The sequence below is a fragment of the Hyperolius riggenbachi genome, chromosome 1, assembly GCF_040937935.1.
Source record: "Hyperolius riggenbachi isolate aHypRig1 chromosome 1, aHypRig1.pri, whole genome shotgun sequence".
Taxonomy (NCBI): Eukaryota; Metazoa; Chordata; class Amphibia; order Anura; family Hyperoliidae; genus Hyperolius; species Hyperolius riggenbachi.
Window position 1 is genome coordinate 432,459,680 of NC_090646.1, and position 18,216 is coordinate 432,477,895.

Consider the following 18,216-nt stretch of genomic DNA (forward strand, 5'->3'; position numbering starts at 1 on the left):
CCTCGGTGCTCAGTTATATTTTATAATATATAATATGTTATATTTTTATTACCTCACACTAAACTCTCTTTCCAGCTGCTATCAGAGTTTGACTACACTGTAACTGAACTCAATACTGATCCCTGCCGCTATCTGAATTCAGCTATATTGTAACTTAACAAAATTTGTGGGAGAGTAGGCAGGCACTCGGGGACAGCTGCGAATTACTGACAGACAAAAAGTACATCCAGTGGAACTATGTGTTCAGGACAGCAGGTATAAGATATACAAAACTTGAAAAGACAGGAAATGTCCGGCACTATGGTTCATAGTTTATTCATGCAGCAAAACAAAGGAGACGTGCTGTGGCAGTGACATCATAAAGTGCGGTAACATGTGAGATGCTTAACATCACAAGGCATGAACGTCACTAAACCGTCTATGCTGTACCTGGTTGTGTTAGAGGTGGCTAGTGTGGGCGCCAGAGGGTGCACGGTCCCTACGACCGTTTCGCAAGGCGGTTGCCGAGCTTCTTCTGAGGTGTGCACTAAGTGTGTGAAACAAAAGCGGAACTAGATATACGTCTGTGCAGGACGTACTTCCGTGCCGCTAAAAGGATCCGCCCTCTCCCATTTGATTGGTCCAATGCTCCAGCTCCAATAGAGATGGAGCTGAGATGCAGCCAGCTGTAAGGGGCTGGCCGTGCGCGCACGTCAGAGTGACGCCACGGGCAGCGGCCAATAGCCGTTCAGCGTGGCGCTAGGGCCTTACATGTTGGCCACAGTTGCCTAGTAACAAGATCGGCTGCTACGGCGAATCAAGCCAACCCGCCCCTGTAAACAAAAAGGCAGGGTAAGCGTGGCGAACCGCAGCTGAACCATATCAAGTGTAGGACAACAGATGGTCAAACCAGCGGCCACAGCCGAGAACGAATGGGCAGCTTTAATGGCCGTGGAGAGTGGGAGTGATTCTCACACTCTGGGGCTTATTAGCTTATTAACAGCGGTATGGCGAAAAGTGAGCATGGAGCAAAAACTGGGGAGGGGGTAGATCAGGATGGGGGTGAGGTGTACCATGAGGGTGGTGAAGGGCAAGGTGGGTGAAAAGAGGATGCCAGTGAAAGAGAGAAAAGAGGGAGAAAAGAGGAGGTGCTTGGTACACTAGAAGGTTAGTAAGAGAGAGGGGTAGGATAATAAGTCCCAGACAGACACGGCTCCGATATCGGAGGGGGCAGATTACATCATGGCGTCATGACATTATGTTGCACCGTTCAAGGTGTATATTTGTACATTAATCGGATAGCAAGGATCCATGAGCGGGCCAGCTATAAAGAAAGGGGCCATGTAAAAAAGAGAAGATAAATGGCAAAAAATTGGCAGCTTATTGGGTGAAAACAAGGGACGCCATGATGCAAACGCTAGGGCAACAAAAGGGTGGCCATAGGGGCCTATGTATACAGGTGGAGGGGAAGAGGAACCTAACGACCCAGGGACCTAAGGATCCAAGAAGCATGCAAGGTCCACATAATCATTTAGACCAAGCGCACCCATTGCATCTGTGCGCAGGATCCAGTGTGCTTCTTGCCTAAGCAGTAATTTCTTTTTGTCGCCACCTCTGCGAGGGGTATTGCAGACATCAATGCATGCAAACGACAAAAGGTTTGGATTATTTTGGTGAACAGCCGACATGTGTTCGACTATCCTTGGGCAACCTTTGCCCTTCGGTAGTAGACGCACATGCTCCAAGATTCGTTCCTTCACCATCCTGGTTGTCTTGCCGATGTAAAAACGTTGGCATGGACACCAAAGCGCATAGACCACATATTTGGTCCTGCAGGTGGCAAAAAATGGAACATTACAACAGACGGGACCTAGCTGATAAGATCTGCCCGTTTTCATAAAGTGGCAAGCTTTACAGAAGCCACAACGATGGTTACCTGTGGATGTAAAATCATTCAGCCAGGTGCGCTGTGGCTTCTTGTGAAAGTCACTGTGGATCAGAACATCACCGATAGTGGGTGCTCTTTTGAAAGCTAACAGTGGTTGAGGAGGTAAGCTGTTTTTTAGGACCGGGTCCTCAAGTAACAGTGACCAGTTTTTGCTGAATGCCCACTTGATTTGTTTGGCCATAGGGGAAAATTCAAAAGAGAATAACTCAACATCCAGCATCACTTTGGGAAAATGAAGGAAACTTCTTCCTTGATGGGCCCCCAAAAAATTGAACAGACAATCGTTGGTCCCTTAGGGTTTAGCCCGCAGGGATCATGGAATAATAAAGAACTTGGGGAAATCTCAGCTTTGAATGAACTTCTGGTTGACTCAGCTCTGGTTGAAGTACCACTGTCTGATATCACTAGCTTCAAGCCATGTAGATCAATAATGCCCTTTCCCACACAAGCTGGTTCCTGCATTGACCTTTTTGAAAAACAAGTCGATAGCGAGATCAAAGCACTAGTTTATCCCACTACAACACGGAACTTGACCCCTGTTGAAAGCAGAGCTCTTCGCTGGTTAAGAAGCCGCCCCGATCTTACCATCCGCAAGGCCGATAAGGGGGGAGCAGTTGTTCTTCTTTCCACAGAGAGCTATGAAGCGGAAGCTATAAGACAACTCTCCGATGCTTCAACCTACAGACCCCTCAAAGGAGACCCCACGGCGAGCTATCAGTCTGCCCTGAGGTCACTCCTTCGCAGAGGGGTAGAGAATGGTTTCCTCACCCCTGTTTTGGCTAACAACCTTCTGCCTTCCTTCCCGGTTAAACCTGTGTGGTACTGCTTACCGAAGATCCACAAATCCATGACCGATCCCCCGGGACGACCCATTGTGTCGGGCCTGGGATCGGTCACGGAAAGACTCTCCAGATATCTGGACCACATCCTTCGACCACTCCTGTTGCATCTCCCCTCACACCTTGGTGACACCATTGATGTCCTTGGTGGCATTGGGTCCTCATCGTGGTGCACGGGGGATCTGCTGGTGACCATTGATGTCACCAGTCTTTATAGCAGGATTCCACACCTCGACGGTGTCAGTGCTGTCAGGATGTATCTGGATAGAGACAAAAAGGATGCTTCCTTTAATGCGTATGTGTGCGAATGCTTGCAGTTTGTTCTCACACATAACGCCTTCATGTTTGGTGAGTCATGGTACCAGCAGATCTCGGGCACTGCGATGGGGACCCCTGTCGCATGTACTTACGCCAACCTATTCTTGGGTGCTTGGGAGGAAATTTACATCCACTCCGCCAACAATCCTTTTAGATCCAATCTGAGGATGTGGTCCAGGTATGTGGACGATGTCCTGACCTTCTGGTCAGGAGATGTACCTCTCCTGAAACAGTTTCTGGAGTACTTAAATCAGAATGACATTAATATGCACTTCACCATGGAATGGTCAGATGAAAACATTTGCTTTCTCGATTTGGAACTGACCATTACACCTGAAGGCGTCATAACTAGAGGCTACCGGAAACCTACGGCCTCTAATACCATTCTACATGCTAGTAGCTATCACCCACGGCATGTCACAGAGAGTCTCCCCTTTGGCCAATTCCTGCGTTTACGCAGGAATAATACCAATTTGGAGGACTTTCTGGACCAGGCTGAGGACCTGAAACAAAGGCTCTTGGTCAGAGGGTACAATGAGGTAGCCCTTGACAGAGCCATCAGAAAAGCCACCATGAGAGATAGATCAGAGCTCATTAAGAGGAAGAAACAGAACAGACCTGCCAATAATTCTGGAGTATTCTCTTTTGAATTTTCCCCTATGGCCAAACAAATCAAGTGGGCATTCAGCAAAAACTGGTCACTGTTACTTGAGGACCCGGTCCTAAAAAACAGCTTACCTCCTCAACCACTGTTAGCTTTCAAAAGAGCACCCACTATCGGTGATGTTCTGGTCCACAGTGACTTTCACAAGAAGCCACAGCGCACCTGGCTGAATGATTTTACATCCACAGGTAACCATCGTTGTGGCTTCTGTAAAGCTTGCCACTTTATGAAAACGGGCAGATCTTATCAGCTAGGTCCCGTTTGTTGTAATGTTCCATTTTTTGCCACCTGCAGGACCAAATATGTGGTCTATGCGCTTTGGTGTCCATGCCAACGTTTTTACATCGGCAAGACAACCAGGATGGTGAAGGAACGAATCTTGGAGCATGTGCGTCTACTACCGAAGGGCAAAGGTTGCCCAAGGATAGTCGAACACATGTCGGCTGTTCACCAAAATAATCCAAACCTTTTGTCGTTTGCATGCATTGATGTCTGCAATACCCCTCGCAGAGGTGGCGACAAAAAGAAATTACTGCTTAGGCAAGAAGCACACTGGATCCTGCGCACAGATGCAATGGGTGCGCTTGGTCTAAATGATTATGTGGACCTTGCATGCTTCTTGGATCCTTAGGTCCCTGGGTCGTTAGGTTCCTCTTCCCCTCCACCTGTATACATAGGCCCCTATGGCCACCCTTTTGTTGCCCTAGCGTTTGCATCATGGCGTCCCTTGTTTTCACCCAATAAGCTGCCAATTTTTTGCCATTTATCTTCTCTTTTTTACATGGCCCCTTTCTTTATAGCTGGCCCGCTCATGGATCCTTGCTATCCGATTAATGTACAAATATACACCTTGAACGGTGCAACATAATGTCATGACGCCATGATGTAATCTGCCCCCTCCGATATCGGAGCCGTGTCTGTCTGGGACTTATTATCCTACCCCTCTCTCTTACTAACCTTCTAGTATACCAAGCACCTCCTCTTTTCTCCCTCTTTTCTCTCTTTCACTGGCATCCTCTTTTCACCCACCTTGCCCTTCACCACCCTCATGGTACACCTCACCCCCATCCTGATCTACCCCCTCCCCAGTTTTTGCTCCATGCTCACTTTTCGCCATACCGCTGTTAATAAGCTAATAAGCCCCAGAGTGTGAGAATCACTCCCACTCTCCACGGCCATTAAAGCTGCCCATTCGTTCTCGGCTGTGGCCGCTGGTTTGACCATCTGTTGTCCTACACTTGATATGGTTCAGCTGCGGTTCGCCACGCTTACCCTGCCTTTTTGTTTACATGGGCGGGTTGGCTTGATTCGCCGTAGCAGCCGATCTTGTTACTAGGCAACTGTGGCCAACATGTAAGGCCCTAGCGCCACGCTGAACGGCTATTGGCCGCTGCCCGTGGCGTCACTCTGACGTGCGCGCACGGCCAGCCCCTTACAGCTGGCTGCATCTCAGCTCCATCTCTATTGGAGCTGGAGCATTGGACCAATCAAATGGGAGAGGGCGGATCCTTTTAGCGGCACGGAAGTACGTCCTGCACAGACGTATATCTAGTTCCGCTTTTGTTTCACACACTTAGTGCACACCTCAGAAGAAGCTCGGCAACCGCCTTGCGAAACGGTCGTAGGGACCGTGCACCCTCTGGCGCCCACACTAGCCACCTCCAACACATCCAGGTACAGCATAGACGGTTTAGTGACGTTCATGCCTTGTGATGTTAAGCATCTCACATGTTACCGCACTTTATGATGTCACTGCCACAGCACGTCTCCTTTGTTTTGCTGCATGAATAAACTATGAACCATAGTGCCGGACATTTCCTGTCTTTTCAAGTTTTGTATATTGTAACTTAACTTGGCACCAATACCTGCACTCCCATCTAAGTTCAGCTACACTGTAACCAAACTCCGTACCGTTCCCTACAGCTAGCTGTACTGATCCCTGTGGCTGAGTTCGGCTACACGGTAACAGAACATCCTTACTGCTGGGAGTTTGACTACACTGTAGCTGGAACTCAGAACCTTCCCTGTGCCACTATTGGGAGTTTGTCTACACTATATCCAACCCATAAAACTGATCTGTGAACTTGGCTTTATCATAACCAAGCGCCTACACCCCATTGAAACAACCAGACACCCCATAGCTACAAATTTACATTGCAGTCTATATTATTGTTGACAAGCAACTGTAGCCATTACACTCAAATGAACTACTTCGCCATTTCATCTAGTAATAGTAGTTTTATATAAGACACTTGGACACAAGTGCCTACACAGAATAGTGTATAGTCTATATACCATACTATATAACTATATACTACTACTTCCCCCTTGACCCCATCCCTTCTGATTTACTCCAGCCTCACTTCACGGAATTGGCCCCAGTCCTCACTACCCTGTTCAACCTCTCCCTATCCACAGGCACCTTCCCCTCAGACTTCAAGCAGGCCACTGTACTACCCCTGCTCAAGAAACCCTCCCTTGACCCCTCGCTACCCTCCAACTACCGTCCTATCTCCCTCCTCCCCTTTGCCTCAAAACTCCTTGAGCGTCTGGTTCACAAACGCCTGACCCAGTTCCTCAATGCCAACTCACTGCTAAACCCACTGCAATCTGGATTTCGGCCTGCCCACTCAACCGAAACTGCTCTCACCAAAGTGGTCAATGACCTTGCCATAGCTAAAGCTTAAGGTAAATACTCCATTCTCCTCCTTCTTGACCTTTCAGCCCCCTTTTTTTACACAGTAGATCATCCCCTACTCCTCCAGTCCCTCCAGTCCATGGGCATTCACGATCTTGCCCTGTCCTGGCTTTCATCCTACCTCTCCAACCGCTCCTTCCCGACCGCCTTCAATGAGTCCTCATCCACTCCCAACCACCTCTCGGTGGGAGTCCCCCAAGGTTCGGTCCTTGGCCCCCTACTGTTCACCCTATACACATCCTCCATTGGCAAGGTTATTTCCTCCATGGGTTTTAACTATCATCTGTATGCAGATGACACCCAGATCTACCTCCACATCCCTGACATATCCACCACTACCATGGACAAGGTCTCCTCCTGTCTATCAGCCATCTCCTCCTGGATGTCCGCTAGGTTCCTGAAACTAAACCTAGACAAAACGGAATTTATAATCTTGCCACCCCGGACATCCATAAACCTCCCAGATGTGCATGTCACTGTTAACCACACTACCATTCACCCTACCTCTCAAGCCCGCTGTCTGGGTGTCACCCTGGACTCCGCACTCTCCTTCACTCCCCACATCCAAAACCCCAAAGTCCTGCAACTTCCACCTTCGTAACATCTGTAAGATTCGCCCTTTCCTGACCTCTGCCACTACCAAACTCCTCATCCATGCCCTCATAACTTCTCGCCTTGACTACTGCAATACCCTGCTGTCTGGTCTCCCTATGACCCGAACAGCTCCACTGCAGTCCATCATGAATGCAGCAGCCAGAATTATCCACTGCTCCCATCGCTCCACCATGGCGGATCCCCTCCTTGAATCCCTCCACTGGCTTCCTATCCAGTCCAGAATCAGATTCAAGATACTGTGTCTGACCTACAAATCTGTCCACAAAACCTGTCCAACCTACTACCCCTCACAAGTGCTCTAAACCCACAGCTGAACTCTGGTCCCCTACCTCTCGTGTCCCTACCTCTCCCTTTAGATTGTAAGCCTTTGAGCAGGGTCCTCCTCCTTTTGTGTCCAACCTGATCATGCACCTCCGTTACTGTGAACCCATGCTAGGCCTCTTGAGTGAACCTAACTTGCTTAATCTCCATGCTCCCCTCCAGTGACTGACTAAGCATTACCTTGTACTCATACTGTGCTGTGTGATCTGGTTTTCTTGTATCCTGTATTGTCATTTTGCTGTATGTCACCCCTAAATATTGTATGTATCCCTATTTATTGTCCAGCGCTGCATAATATGTTGGCGCTTTATAAATACAATAAATAACTATATACTATAGCTATGAGTGTTTTTAAATCCACCTACTTTTGGCCACAAAATGATCATCTTGTCTATCGCAAGTCTAAGCTCCATGCTACCAGTAATACACCCATTTAGTCAAAACGATCTATCCGGTTTGGATCAGTTTTCATTGTAATGCTAAATGTTGTCAGTTAAAGAAATCTCTCCAAGGCTCTTAGGACCTGAGCCCACTGACGCATTTGTGTCCGCTTTTCAGTAAAGCGGATAAAAGCAGATACAACTACATCAGTGGGCTCAGGCCCTAAGGGAAAGTCGGCGACCTTCATTCTTACCTAATAATTCCCTACACTTCTGTCATGTAACAAAGATTCTTCTCTAGTTCAGAATCAGTTGACTTGCTCCTGGTACTGTGTTCAGACGGTCTCATTAAAGGAACTCCTGAGGTTTGGCTTAAAAATAAGATTGGGGAAAGCTCTGCTGTCTTGCTGAAAGTGTCGCACTCCCAGAATTAAAAAATTATTATTTTTTAGCAGATAAGTTCCTCTGCAGTGAGACGTCAGTTCAGGAGAAACATCCATTTTATCCACTCCATACACTTGCTGATCACTCCATTATTCATTTACTTGAAGCAGGGTGCTCTTGTCAACTTTACTGATTCTAGCTGGTCCTGCTTACAATCCACTGATGAAGATCATGACTATGAAACAAGGCAACTCAGCAGCATGGTTCTTATACCATCCTAATCTATTTCAAGCCAACTTTATTTAGATTTAACCTTTGTACACATGGTATACTGTATATACTCGAGTATAAGCAGACCCCCACACTTTTACCTAAAAAAAGGGGGAAAAATTCTTGTCCCGAGTATAAGCTGAGGGTGAGAAATGGCTTTATGGCGCAGAACAAAAGCATTGTTTGAAGATAGTTAATGTGTTATTCCAGACACATACATGCACTCATAGTTACAAATTTAGTCATAAATGTAGGTTGTCCTTGATTACAGTTCTCCCTGCAGATGTGTGCAAGCGATTGTAAAGCATTCCTTACTATAATCTAATGTAACTCAGATGAGGGTGCAAACTTTAATTGCCCCGTAGATAATAGGATAACAGAGGCGCCAATAGGATAAAAAAAAAAAACACTAAAAGAACTTAAAAACCCATCTTGGTAATAGAGGAGGCAGTGGTGGACTCACCCCCTCCAAGAAGAACACACGACTGTGGATTTTCAGTCAAAACAATTTTATTGGATACTCCAAACAAAGTGCAACGCGTTTCACGGGATACAAACCCGCTTCATCAGGCAATAACAGATAGGAGTAAACAGCATCTGCCAGTATCATCAACACTGAGTGCGCAGAGGCGCTCTACTGAGGAACTATACTAGCTATACTGGGGCACTATACTAGCTATACTGGGGCACTATACTTGCTATACTGGGGCACTATACTTGCTATACTGGGGCACTATGCTTGCTATACTGGGCACTATACTTGCTATACTGGGCACTATACTAGGCGTAGTGGGCACTATACTGGCTGTACTGGGGCATACTAGCTATACTGGGGCACTATACTAGCTATACTGGGGCATACTAGCTATACTGAGGCACTATACTTGCTATACTGGGCACTATACTGGCTGTACTGGGGCTTTACTAGCTATACTGGGCACTATACTGGCTGTACTGGGGCTTTACTAGCTATACTGGGGCACTATACTAGCTATACTGGGGCATACTAGCTATACTGAGGCACTATACTAGCTATACTGGGGCATACTAACTATACTGGGGCACTACCTACCCATACTGGGCACTATACTAGCTACACTGGGCACTCTATTAGCTTTACTGGGCACTATACTAGCTTTACTGGGCACTCTACTAGCTATACTGGGGTAACTGTACTAGCCATACTGGGGCAACCAAACTCCCTATACTGAGGCAACTATGCTAGCTATGACCCCCCCCCCCCCCCCCGGTAACCCGCTGTGCACGACACTGTCCACTAGGACGCTACACCCCCCCCGCGGGCCCCGGAGAAAAATTTGGTCAGAAAGTGGTCCCCGGGCCAGAAAAGGTTGGGGACCCCTGGTTTAGAGGACAAAAACCCCTTGTGTCTCCATTTCCTCAGTTTGTCCCCTGTGTCCTCCTCTGCATGGGCACAGTACAGGGATTCCCCAACATTGCAGCAGGTTGGAGCTTTGTTTGGGCAGGTGTTCACAAATTAGGAACTCCCTGCATTTGGACCATAATAGGCAGTGACTTTTTCCCCCCACTTTTGTGAGAGAAAAAGGGAGTCTTGTAGTCCAAAAAATACAGTAGTTAGCAAGTAGAATTAAGATGGAGTCCCAATGCCTCCCGCCCACTTTCTACAAAAAAGGGAAGTAATAAAGATCTATTAAGTAGAATATAGAAACATAAGCGTTTTAGAAACAAGCATTTTATGTTCACATTTATCATATATTACAATTTATTACAATTTCAAGAGCACTTTAAAGTGGATCAGAGATGAAATTTTACTCATTGCATAATTGTGTTCCTTTCCTATTGTTTATAAGGCATTCCTCAAGCCAAATACTTTTTTGTTTTTGTTTTAATACTCTCCCTATAAAACTAAAAAAAGCCCCACCCAGTTTTTCAGAGAGCCTTGGCAGTAGCAAGGGCTCATGGGAGCTCAGTCTGGGCAGGAGGAGGGGGAGGTATTACTAGCCAGAGATTTCAGAGGAGGGGGGATTAGGTTTTTTTTCAGTCTGAGTGCTGATGGTGCAGATAAGCCTGACTGTGTAATGTTTACAAACAACATGGCTGCTGTCATTGTATCACAGGAAGAAATAATCATATTCTATTAAAGCTGTTTGCAGATAGATATGCTGTGTAAACTATCTAAACTTTAGATACGATATATAGACAAGTTACTTGCTATAGTTAATTTTTCATCTCAGATCCGCTTTAAAACTGAAAATCTGCTTTTATCAGGCATACTTTTGTGTTGGAAGATACCGTATATACTCGCATATATGCTGAATTTTTGAGCACAAAAAAAATGTGTTCAAAAGTCCCCCCTTTGGCTTATATGTGAAGTCAATGTCCCCCGGGTGCCCTCCCGAGTAGTCACTGTGGAGTGTAAGGGATCGTGCAATGATCCCACACTCATGTGCTGCATCCCCGGCTGCCTCGTATGTCCCTGCACATCTGCAGCAACAGTGTGTAATCCAGCATTACAAATGACCTGTGTCCCCTGGGTAAGCTGTAGCAGAGAGAGAGAGAGAGAGAGAGAGAGAGAGAGAGAGAGAGAGAGAGAGAGAGAGAGAGAGACTTCGTCACTGCTCCACGGACGCACAGTTTAAAACAGAGTTGCCGCTTCCTCCAGGGCTCTGCGCTGTGTTCATGTCCGTGGTAGCTCAGAAGCAGTGCGTGTTTACCAGAGTAGCAGTGCGTGTTTATCAGAGTAGGAGCGTGTGTATCAGAGTAACGTGCAGCTCTGGGGATTCCCTTATCTCTCTGTCCTGCTCGCTGTGTCTCAAGGCACCACTAGATGGCGTCATACGAGACAACAAGCGGGGCAGAGAGGCAAGGGAATCCCCAGAGCTGCACCTGACTCTGATACAGGCACAGCTTCTGACTGAGACACCACGGAAATGGGTGCCCTGGAGGAAGCAGCAACTTTGTTTTGAAGGTGCAACTGTGGGGAAGTGATGATGTCTGTCTCTCTGCTACAACTTCTCAGGGGACACAAGTCAATTGTAGTGCTGGGTTACACTATGTTGCCGCAGGGGTGCAGGGACATGAGGGGGGGAGCAGCACATGTGTGGGATCATTGCACGGTACCTTACACAAGTCAGTTCCCTTGTGCTGGTGGTTACACGTCATGCCAGCCGACATGTGTTGTTCCTTATCCTGCTAGCCAGACACTCCAGTCTACTCTTGTTATTGTTGTCCCTGCCATACCACCCTACCAGTCCAGCCATAACAGTCCACGTGTTGTCCTCCCTAACCTTCTAGCCTGCCATTCCAGTCTGACTTTTTGTCCATGTCCCTGTCATGCCAGCCCAGATGTGTTGTCCTTATCCCTATCCTGCTAGCCATACCCTCATGTTAATCATTTGAAGGGTTGAAATGGTACTGAACTCAGAACTTTCTATTTATACCGTGGAGGGGGCTATATGCAAGTCAATCACTTTTTCCAGTTTTTAAAAGGAAAAGTTGGTACCTCGGCTTATATGCGAGCATATATGGTAGTCCCTTCGTCATTGGCAACGTAATGCAAATAATCTGCTTCTCCTGGTGTCTCATATGGTTATGGAAATGCAAATAATTTGTACAATTGGTATTCAATCTGGAATTCTTTGCATCTCATTGACAATTTCCAGTAAACTCATTCAGCCAGGTGTTTTATAATTTATTTTTTTTAGTTATCCCAACAATCAGTGTCAGTGAAAAAAATGAAGACAAGAACCAACTACGTACCAAATAAGTTATAATAATTTTTATTCATGTTAGAAATTCTATCAGTGTTCGAACATTAATATTTAGAGTTTGTACAATTGCTCTTCTTAAATTTCCAACGTTTGAAATGTAAACCACACTAGATCAGCAACAACGAAACAAACATTCTGTATGGCAAGGATCATAATGGCCTCTCCATGTGGTTAACCCATTCTTTGCTGGAATGGTTTTGCAACAATGAAACCGTGTAGGCCTCTTGCTAACCAAACCCATAATTAGGAAGGGGCTAAGCAGTGTTTTGTCTGGTATAGTTTAAAAGTTAAGTGTGCACTGTACCCAAGTTTCACGTCTCACAAATGGTAATCAATACATATAAACTCTTTAAAAATATACTTCTGTCAAAAAAGACTTGATGACTACTATGTACACTACAAAAATAAATTTTCATATAAATAAATTATATGGCATATGTTTATCTTTGTAAATGAAATGACACAAAACTCACCCCTGCCGGAAAAAAAGGCAGGAAATGAGACCCAGTTTGAATAATTTTCCTTTTTAACTCCTTAATCTAGAAAGCTATGAGTCTTTAATGTAAAATGTTATATACTCTCTCCTATTTAACATTAGTAAGCACTCTATACAAATAAAAAATTCCATTAAAAGTAGCCCATAGCTGTAATAGTGTTTCCAATAGAAATTAAAAAAATAAAATCCCTGCATTGTTTTGTTATAAACTGGCATGACAAATACTGTAAGAAAACATTCTTTATATACAAAAATATAAATATTAAAAAAAAAATAAAAAATTTTTGCCAGCTACGGATCTCCCTTTGCCAATGTGACTATAGGAGATATATAAAGTCTATACTGTGCAGAAGGCAGCAGACACACTAACAAGGGAGAGGGAAGATATTTGGCAGTGTAAGGATACGTGGTACTGGAGGGATGAGGGATTAGAGACTCTAATATAGTACCATTGCAGGTAAGACATGCTAGCACAGTGTTGCTCACAACTGCTCCTTAAATGGTATTTTAGTTTATCAATACTAATTCACTTTATATTTCATCAAATTCGGCCTGGTCAGGAATTCTAGACATTGATTTGCCATTTGTCTGGTCTGACACTCATTTCTGCTTGTGTCTGAAAGAGGTCCTGTGCTGTCCACAGCAAGCAGCCCAATGCTGTTTGTTTTCTAAACTGTACGATAAGAATGGATTTTGTCCTGCTTTCATAAATATTGATTATTTTACTAACTAAATAAATGGACCAATGTAAAGGCTTCTCTTTTCCATACTAGAGCCAAAATCAGCTTTCAAACAATATAGGCCTCGATTCATAAAGCATTCCCGCATGCGGGAATGCAGAAAACGGCACACTTTACCGACCACACAGCAAGATCTGTATTCATAAAGGCTTTTCCGCATGAAAAGCCGACATTCGCGAGCAAAGTGATAAATCACCGCCTTGCGCGGTGATTATCACAGCAAAAGTAACAAGTGGTCAATTCATAAAAATTAGAGGTAGCGGTATGCGGACGGGTATTACCGCTACCTCTGATGTGGCGAGAAGCGTGCGGAATCCGTTGCAGTGAATGGGACAGACCTCCCAAGCAGCTGCAGAGAGAACACCGCATGGAGGGATTCCGCCTGCTTCTCCGGCTTCCGCATGTCTCCCGACAGCCTAACGCCTGCCTACAGCGGAGTATCTCCGCACGCCTGTCACAACAGGCAACATTTTTATGAATTACCACCCTGAAGGCGGAAATACCGACAGCGGTGTTTCCCCGCTCGACTTTCCCCGCTCGCAGGCACTTTTATGAATCGAGGCCATAGTGTTGTGACTCGGTGGTTCTTGGTTTAGTTTCTTCCCTTGCTGGAGGGAGCTTTGTCATTTAAGAAGGCTCTTGCTTTATTGCCATGCTGTAAGGATGACTACACAACTTAAAGGAAACATCAGGAGGAAAAAAAAAATCTAATCTACTTACTTGCAGCTTCCTCCAGCCCCTGGAAACCCATGCGTCCCTCGCCGCAGCTCCACTCTATGGAATCCCAGGGTCTCCTTTGTAGCAGCTGCCAACCCAGCCAAGTCAATAGCCGCTGCACATGTGCAAGAGCGCTTGCTTGCAGTCTCACTCCCAGAGCTGGCAGCATTCTGCGCAGGCGCAGTAGTCTGGAACGTGACTGAGAGCGTTGTGGCAGCGCGCAGTGGCCGCTGACCTGACTGGGTTGGTGGCTGCTATGGAGGGGACCCTGGGAGAATAGCTTAGAGCAGGGCTGTGGCGAGGAACGCATAGGCTTCCAGGAGCTGAAGGAAGCACCAGGTAAGTAGGTCTGATTTTTTCATTTTCCCTGATGTTTTCCTGTAAGGCGGATTACCTGCCATACAGTATTACCAAGCAATGTTTTTTCTGCCTTACCACATCTATGGTCAGCCTTAATCTTTCCTTTTTATAACCAATCAAGATATTCTTTACCACAGCACTTAAGCAAGAAGCCGTTATAGTTGCAACAATCGCCAGCTACAGTAGTAGGTGGTGCTTTACATAAACGTGCAATATTAATCTGTCTATGAAATTAATTTAACAATAGTATTTATTTTTAAGTTACTAAATTTAAGCCAAAACCGTACTGTATACATTCCCTTTACAAACATTACAGCATTGTCCTATGTTGGCACTTTAGAATCATCATGTTTATGTTCCAGCCTTCTCTTGCAAAGCCGAGTAATCACCACAACCCTACCACCATTGGCTGGGACCCTCTTTTGTTCATGATTGCGCTTCCTTTCGTGCACGAGTGCCGCCATACTGCACACGAGCCAGCGCGGCCGCGTCTGTCCAGCATCACAAAGCTGCTCGAGAACAAGTGGCTTTTGCTCACTGTGCAGGCATGGCCTTCGTCATGCATGTGCGATATAGCCAGGCTCTTACACAAAGCAAAGCGCGGTCACGAGAACACATCCGAGAACCTCTGGTCGGATATGTTCAGAGGGTCTGTGCATGGCAATGGTGGGATTATAGAGAAGATGGGAAGCCTCTAACTTTTTTTTCTCCAAAGATCTCGCTATTGCTTTAAATGCAAATAGAGGGTGGAGTGGTTGACCACTAGTACAATGAATTGTCCTTTTTACTCTACCACTTGTATTTGTGGAGTGCCACAAGAAGCTGTAGGAAGTGTGAGCATCACTGTGCTATGCATGCCCATTAGTGGGGTGAAGGTAGTTTTTCAGGTTGTGTCACACGGCTTTAGCTTGAAACATGTACAGTATTAGTATGGGGTTACTGCACTGCATGAATATGTTCCTATTATCAATAGCAATGTACTCTATACATTGATGGCAGTGATACAGACAGAGACCTTTGTAAAGGGCTCAGTATGCTTATGTAACAATAGCTTATAATAATAATAATAGTAATAATAATAAGGAAAGGCAGCTATGTACTCCTTGTTAGGTTATTTACGTTTTGTTTAAGAAGTGCCTTAATGTTTTAAAGTATCTCAAATAAAACTTCTTCTATGACAAAGCAGCATGCAATGTGATGCAATGCAATCCCACAATGGCACAGGAAGAAATAATACAGTATATCTAAGTATAAAAAAAAAGAAAATAAATCTTAACATTTGAATTAAATTAATAGCATAAAGGTAAACTCTGAGCAAACATATCTATGTATGTAAAAGAGGAAGGGAGGTAGATAGGGAAACCATTTACATTTTGTTTAGAGACAAGTAACCACAAAAAACAAAATAAAAAACAACAATATTAGCACCAACATGAGGAGAGGGTAACATAAGCCATATAAAGGAGTAACACAACATTCTCCTGCACCATTCACTGTTTGGAGTGCTTACACTAGCAGACAGGGAGAGGCAAGGTTGGGTAAATCAGCCCCTGATGAATAGAAAGTCTATGATAGTTGGTCAATCAGTGGGGGCTTGTTCACACCTAGGGCGTTTTGCGTTTTTTAAGCGCCAGCGATTTAAAAAAACACCCTAAAGCGCTTGTGCAATGATTCTCTATGAGAGTGTTCACATCTGAGAGGTTTGTTTCTGATCCGCTCAGCAAAGCGCTGCCTGTACCATTTTTAGGGAAATTTTGCTACAATGGAAGATATAGGAAAAATGCAAAACGCTCACAAAATTGATTTGTGCGGCTATTGTGTTAATGCTTTTAAGAATAAATACATTGTATTTATTATTTTCCAGGTCAAAGTTCACTTCCTGAGTTGCATCAGGAAGTGAAAAACAATTCGCTCTGCAAAAGCGCTTAGAAAAGCGATTGACAAAAAAAAAAATCATAGCACGCAGGTAAGCGCGGGGAGGGGAAGAAATAAAAATCACTCACAAAATGGCAAAACGCTGGCCTCAGTGATTGCGATTTTAGATGTGAACAAAGCCTTACTGGACCAGCACCACAGAAGCTTGCAATTCAACAATAGCGAGACTGATAAAGATTGCTGAACCACACATATGGGGACACTAAGGAAGAAAAGAGGTTTTAAGAATGAACGTCGCTTGCTAAAGAGGATGCAAGTCTCCTAGTAAGTGCTTGTGATGGAGAAAGGAGACAGTGCGGGTTGTACATAAGCACATCAAGACTATGCACAGTGGAACAGACTGTACAATAAGTATCACATGAGACAGGTGCACACAAGGACAGGCAAGGGACGTCAGCTAAGACAAATTCTTCATATCTGTCTGTCTGAAAGGGAAGAAATACTCACGCATAGCGTGTTTGAAAATGATCAGTAACATACTACCACAGGGTTGTGATATGAACGTTAAACATCACAATGCACAACTTATAACACGTACAACACCTATCACATAAGCAATATTTGCATAGAAATTATACAAGTCCATTATACAATATTTAAGCAGCAGAAAAAAAATAATGCTGAATCTTACATCTAGATTAATTAAATGTGACACAGGTCCTGTACATTAAGTAGACAGGGCAAATCAGCTTTGCCCCATCCGTTAAAAAGGAGTCAGAGGAACTCCACCATTTTACTAACTTTACACAATTTTTCTGTATATTACATATGTATACACCTTTTAAATATTTGTAAAACCATATTTAACACAATTGTACAATAGATTACAGTAACAGTGAACTGTTGCCCTGATGCAGCATGTCCATTATATAAAACCTCCAGCAGCTTTCATCAACCAGTCTGGAAATGTTCTCCTGTCTTTGGCCATCAATGATTCAGAATGTGTTAAGTCTGAGGGAGAGAAAAACAGAAACCACCATTTTAATTATCTCACAAGGTTTGCAATAAACAGGAAATGCTTGTGTTGTACCAAAGCAATCAAATAGATCCATGTCACACAGAGAATAGGTTTGGTGGATGTGGAAAATAAAGGGTAGCTCCCTACCCTACTATACATTAGTAGCTATGGAGAAGTTTATAATCAGGATGATACCATTTATTAGCTAACAAAGAAAAGGAGGAAGCTTTCAGCTATAAATCCTTCCTCAGACTTGATTCCTGTATGATACATGAATCATGTCTGAGGAAGGCTCCATAGCTGAAAGTTTTCTCTTTTTCTTCTAAGTTAGCTAATAAATGGTATCATGCGGATTCCAAACTTCTTTTACCTTACTATATACAAATGAGAAAAGCACCAGTGTGCTCCCGTCATTATAAAACTAGCAAAGATGGGCAAATTCATAAAAGTTTTATGAGAAAACTAGTAGACCCAAGCCTGTTTAAAACGGGCTCTAGGTCTTTTTCCTGCCACCGCCAGTGCGCGAGTCTGCCGCACCCGCCCACCTCGCTCCCAGGTCCCGTCCAGCTGTTCGTTACTGCGCACATGCGCAGTAGCAAAAAAACAGGGACAGCTGGAAGCAGCGACACAGGGATTTTATTGTATAGGATGATTATTGCGCTTATTACTTATTTCTTGTTACCAGCACTTATAAACTAGTGGAAACACAGCTGCAATAAAACTTTACCAAAGCAGCCCTCCTCCTGCTGCTTTACTGTTCTTTTTACTTATGGAAAGAGATTCTATGCTTATAAAGCAGCAAAGAAAGTTATCACTAGCTGAAATAGAACTGCAGCAAAACAGAA

At 44.7% G+C, this 18,216-nt stretch overlaps 1 protein-coding gene across 4 annotated transcripts in view; it reads right to left on the reverse strand.

Moving 5' to 3' along the window:
• Nucleotides 1–12,151: 12,151 nt before the first annotated feature.
• Nucleotides 12,152–18,216, reverse strand: part of PTCH1 (patched 1) — a 131,611-nt gene continuing 125,546 nt past the window's right edge. For all 4 annotated transcript variants that reach the window (XM_068237362.1, XM_068237367.1, XM_068237376.1 and 1 more), the window contains one exon: nt 12,152–17,364. The gene's annotated coding sequence lies outside the window, so the exon portion shown is untranslated. The remainder of the gene's footprint in view (nt 17,365–18,216) is intronic.